Raw genomic sequence first — 6313 nt, 5'->3', positions numbered from 1 at the left:
AAAATTTATTTGCTGACACCCTGTACGTAGTTATTTTCAATTTTAAACACTTTCCCACCTGTGACCAAGTGTCATTTTTGCAGCATACGTATATAATAATTATTTACAAAGGCATGTGAACTATTTTGTTGCGTCACTGGTGGGAAAGATGTTTAAAACGTAAAAATGATTTATGTTCATATTTTAATAGAAAAGAGAATGAGAAATGTCTACAAAGTCTTCTTTTTTGTTCATAAACTTGTAAAATGAAGTCTCATTTATCAAGAAATGGTCTTCAACTATCATAACTATGCAATTTCAGAAGTCTATCCCTATGTCACTTTTTCCTTAATCGGATAGGCAATCTGAATAGGAAAATGTCCGAGGTCCTTCCTTACAAAGAGGGAAAACCCGTGACAGGCAATATTACCAAAATAAAAGACTTAAAAATTACAGCCGTCCAAAGGTTCTATCAAAAATAAACGCTCGAGTAAAATTTTGAAAGATACATCGTTTATTCACGAGAATTCCCACAAAAGTGAAATTGTGCAAAATAAAGGTTATTCAAGTTAAGCAATCACCTTATTCTCCTGACCAATGTCCTTGTGACGTTGTTCTATTTTGCTTGATAAAGAAAATTCTTACAGGTAAACGTTATGCACCTTAAAGTGCCCCTGGTTCTTCATTTGTTTCAGTGTCTCAACAGTATCTAGGGGTGACTGCTTTCAGGTAATGGATAGTCAAACGCCAAGTGTGTTTCTACAAAGGAAGAATATTTTGAAGTGATGACGTGAAATTTTCTTGATCTAATTTATAATATAGACACCAATGAAAGAGCTGAATTTCTTCGTACCAGAAACGTAAAAATTGTACTTCTGTCTCACTGCTTACATTAAGAGGATACTTCTGAGACTGGTCAGCCTGGTATGAGTATGATATGACAAGATGACGTACCATGTCACGTATTTGTCGCGATATGTGTCCTTTTCGCGCTTTACGTGCCTTTCGGGAATCAAATATAATCAGAAATTGGTAATCCTACATGTAAAATTAGTTCTTAAAAATATTGGACAGGTATACAGTGATCAATGTACAAGTCGGAGGTATATCCGTATACAAAGGACGTCATGAATAGATACACACTACTTGAAGTATTGTCCAGAATCACTGCCGATATTATAAGTCCCCGTAAAAGAAAATACGTCTTATTCTTTTAATATATATATATAACTATGACTTCAGTAATTTTGCCATAGGATAAGAAAAAAAGATATGATAATTGTTTATTACAGAAAGCCTTCTCGGGTCCTTGAACTTTAATTACTCCAAACGAAATGTAAATGTGTTTTCTGTAGCTACTGATCTTACGAGCTAGTAGTTTATAATATATAGTTTTCGTAGATATACAACAGGTACAACATTATACAATTATTGACTCTTGAGCCATTGGATATGATGTGATATTCAACGGTACATATTGCCTTCTTCCGGTGAATGTCACATCATACCCAATGGCTCAAGAGTCAATAACTGTTTTATGATATGGATTCAGGTTTATGAATAAATAATAAATAGTTGTTGCAACATATTTAATGTTTGAAATTGGTTTCGGCCAATGAAATTTTGGTTATTGCCAGAACATATAATAGCAGTCTTTGGTGAGTGTCTTAAAGATAAGAAGCTGCAACGGAAAATATTATTGACTGGTGCTTCAAAATTCCAACAAGTGCATTTTAATTTTATGCAAAATACAGAAAAGGTGTGTGTGTGTGGGGAGGTGGGGGGGGGGGGGGGGGGGGGGTAGTGGGTAGAAAAAGGGGGAGGATGAAGGGGGAAACTTGAACAAGGATGAATATTCAGAAGGGAATGCTACGTTTCTTGATAAGACGAACTGTGAACTCTTTCAAAAGGTAAAAATTAATAAAAATAATACCATGTTGAATTTAATTAGCTCTTATTCACAATACATTATAACCGACCACTTAAACTCTCTGTCTTGTTTCCCAAGGCCCTTAGCTCAATAAGGAGAGCACATATATCGTTGGTACTTAGTTCGATCAGTAGGCATTGCGGATGTTCAATTAGACGATTCGATGGCATGCTTTAACAGTAATAAACCAATACAAATCGCCCTATGTTTTTAGATATACGTTTGTTAAGTCTATGCATAGCAAACAGTACAGTTTATAAATGTGTTGATTTTGTGTTAACGTACATGATGTGCAGTTTACGCTCAGTTTGCCTAAGAAAATGTATTGAATTTGGCATTATACAATTTTTAACAAATGTTGCATAACTAGAGAGCTACAGCTGAAGAGCACATAACATGTTTTTACATAATCACTCGAATATAATAAGTAAATAAATGTTTAACACTATTATTACACTGTCAGTTGTTTATTTCCCAGGTTCCTTAACATAAACGAAACAAAATAGGGTTATTATAATAGTAGCTCGATCTGGGATGCTTTATTCGGCTCGAGTGGATTTTGCCAGATCTAATCTCAAGAGGGCGACATTTGGCGGGGCGCCATAACGACGTGTGTTGTTGTGCCACCGCTACAGAACGAAATAACGAAATAGCATAAATCAACCACCATATGTATCTGATATTACTCCCGATATATACTTTCCCCTAACCTCGTTCGTTGAATTACACCTTCTTTAGCACTATTCTAGTAGCAAATCTTGTAAGCTCTTTGGCTTGTATAATGATAAGAAATAACACGATATAACACTGAAGGACATTTTTTTCTGAATTAATAATAAACGAAGATTTCAGTCATAGTTTACACGACTGGAGCAGCAATGACGACCAGTTGCAGAGTGTATATCAGTATTTATGACAATAATGGGTTACAAATGCTTTGTGGAAAAGCATAAGGCCACACCAAATTAATTTCTTGGTCATCGGATTTTTTTCCAAAACATTTAGGAGCGAGCGAGCGAAATGAAAATAATTTAATTTTTTAAATTTCACATATTTTTCGAGCGGACGAGGAGCGATTTGAAGAAAAAAATAAAAAACCTTGTTACAAGAATCAACAAGCACTGCCAAAACATATCAAAAAGGCTTGAAAATACATAAAAGAACCAAAGATCCTTAAATATTGAAGGTTTAATGACCAATTGCCCCAAAAATACATGGCAGCCACTCAACACCTGACTCCAATATATCTTTATGTTTACCGGGATGCGCTACATTGTAATATTTACAAGCATTGAGAGATGTAGACAAGCTGAAATGACAGCAGACGGATACAAGAAAATCTGGCAATTTAACCATATTTCTAGCGTATAGAATGAATGTGTTGGCGAAGTTTGTATCCTAGGCAAACAAGTGCCCTGACCACATAAACAAAAGTTTTCTCCTTGGATTTTATCTCACTACATACGAATATGAAAGCTGTTACTCTCATGTAGTGTATAACAGAAATCATTACATATATGGAAAACACTGCAATCACCTCACCAGTACATTAGGTACCCATGATCTATATATTTATTATAGTGTCTTTCAACTTTCAATGCAATTTCGTCAGATGCCAGGAAATCCATCATCCAATGATGGCCAAAATTCACTTGTAAATTCAATGACCAATTTTGCAGTTTCTGTTGCTCTTTGTTTTAACATTTAAGTTTGGCAGAAATAGAAAGACACACTTTTGATGCTGCAACTCAGAACAATAAATGACTTGAAAATAATAAAAAAGTAAGCCTTTAATGCATGTTTTCTTGAAATGAGGGTCTGTAAGCTCTTTATGATTTTTTTCACTAATTAAGTTCCATGTTCGTGCCCCTTCTCCACTGGAAAATTGTGTTCGTTTACGTACTAGAAGCTGATAGAAGCAATACACCATTCAAAGTTATGTCAACAATACTTTATTTCTTACAAGTTATGAGGATAATCGGCAGGACAAACATAAAATATTTTATATCTCTGGCTTAACATAACTTTTGGAATAGGTGGATGTGCGGATGTCAAAGGCTTGAACCCTAAATAAACTCAAAAGCATGTATGTTACAAATATCAGGTTGTATTACACAAACACATGTATGTAGTTCCATTGCCCTTACTATTTTTGTCCTAAAAATGCACAAACAGACAAGACAACAGACTTGTTCAATTTTATCACGTTTTTACCCATTTTTGGTTATGCCAATCATGGATTCATGGACTGGGTAGGTAAGAGAACTTAAATCTTCCCATGTGAACAAAAGTTATAATTAAAATTGCCAAAATAAAAACTCGAAACCAAAATAATTTGATTGGCAATCTCATCAACATTTTAGAATGGACAAATCAGGATATTCAGAAACTGTATTTGATAAGAGTCTTTTTTTACGACTAAGACATTTAGCGAAATAGGCAGTTTGTAAACGATACCTACTGCCTTCTTGCGGAAGGGCTAACGGGATAATGTGTAATCACAACAAATTTGTGATGACAGAATCGTTGATGACACTGTTGTTTGTTTATGTTCATCTTTAGAAGAAAATGACTCGCGAAAACTCCTTCTAATGACCTTTCCCAGATTTATTTACCCAATCTAACTGTCAAATCGGCTGTCAATTTTGCATACTGGTGCAATTGTTGAGACAAATACAGAGGTTGAAACATGTTCTCCTGGTGTTTTAATGGACAATTATGATTAAAAGTATTAAATTTTAGGAATCCCTGTCGCTACACAGTGAAGAAAGGCCCCTACATAGTGCGAAAAAGGCCCGCTCTGAAATTGTGAAATCAGTCTGCAAAAATTTAAGCGAGCGGAAGCTGATTTTCAAAAATAATAAAAAAATATTTGATTCTGAAAAAAACAATGGATCGGTTAATCCGGTGACCAAGTAAACAATTTGGTGCGGCCTAATACAAATTCAATGTCATTCAAAAGAAATGTACCTTATCAAATAGATGCCGGGGTTGAATTTATTATAAAATGCCGGTTTTAGTGTTTCGTAACCAATACGCTTTTATCTTAGCTTCTATATTCAACTGGGTAATACATGATAGTCACATAATATTAAGAATATAGAAAAAAATATGATAAATTAATATATTCGAGAGCGAAATAAATGGTCTCTGCCTTATGATAAACTCGTAATAAACCAATAAGCAATAAACAAACTTAATTCCCAAAATATTTTGTATCAGTATAATGTTTTAAAGTTATGACAAATCTGCCGAATGGCATCAATATTGATGAGCGTCATGTGACATAAACGTATTTTAAAAGATACTTTAACACACCGTTTGATTTTCACGGAAAAATGAACGACACACAATATTACAAATTCTAATTTTCAGAATCTGAAGAAACAAAAAGCATTACAAACAGTGAACGAGCTGGTAACACCCACAATTACTTTCAAAGGTTTGAATACGAAATCATTAAAGTAGCAGTAGAATGCATGAGAATAAGTAAGTAAATTATTTAAGAAATCCAAGATGATCTTGTAAGAAAACTTCGACATGCTCATTTACTAAGTCGATTTTTAAACGAGCTCTGCAACTCTAACGAATCACTTCTGACACCTTATTTCTGGTCGTAACCTCGCCTCGCATCCAGTTTCTATTTTAATATCTTCTTCATTCACGAAATATCTACACATTATAGACACAGCAAAACCATTTTTCTCCAAACGTTTTGCAATAGCTATAAAGCAGTACATAACAGTCTTACTTAAAGTCTCAGGAAATAGACGTCACAATACATTGGAAAATATTCGATTAAACTATTTTTATTTTGAAGGGGTATTTCGCTGGGGTTTTTTTTGTTTTGTTTTTTTTTTTTTTGAAGAAGAAGATAAATTTGAGATTTATTAATGCCATTTGTATCGTATTAATTAGTAGAATGTCATCTTATAGTACGAATTCTTACTACAATAATAGCTATATAAATATATGTGAAGTCGCGAAACATGTGACATATCGTCAATCAATACCTGTATGGCTCACCCCTCTGGATGGCGTTAGGTAAGCAGTAGAAGATTAGTTGGCTGATGAAGTCTGTAGTACACAGACGAATATACTTTTTTGTGTGAAATGTTGAATAACATTATTATTATATCATCATTTCGTCTTAGAAATATTTTCCATAAACATTTTATATCAATATCTAATACAATTATGTTAGTGGCCATTACGAATCTGAGAAAAAATATGTACCGAGGCAATACTTTGAATTTTACGGTATTGAAACCATTTTTTTTTAATTTATGGCTTCTTTATATGTTGTCATTTTCAAACGATTTTTGAAATTAAAAACAATGATTAAAGGCCCTTTGAATATATAATGATACCGCAAGATACCTTTCAATTGAAATTACATTTTTC

Source organism: Mercenaria mercenaria, chromosome 18, assembly GCF_021730395.1.
Source record: "Mercenaria mercenaria strain notata chromosome 18, MADL_Memer_1, whole genome shotgun sequence".
NCBI classification, from domain to species: domain Eukaryota; kingdom Metazoa; phylum Mollusca; class Bivalvia; order Venerida; family Veneridae; genus Mercenaria; species Mercenaria mercenaria.
This window is presented reverse-complemented; position numbering follows the sequence as displayed.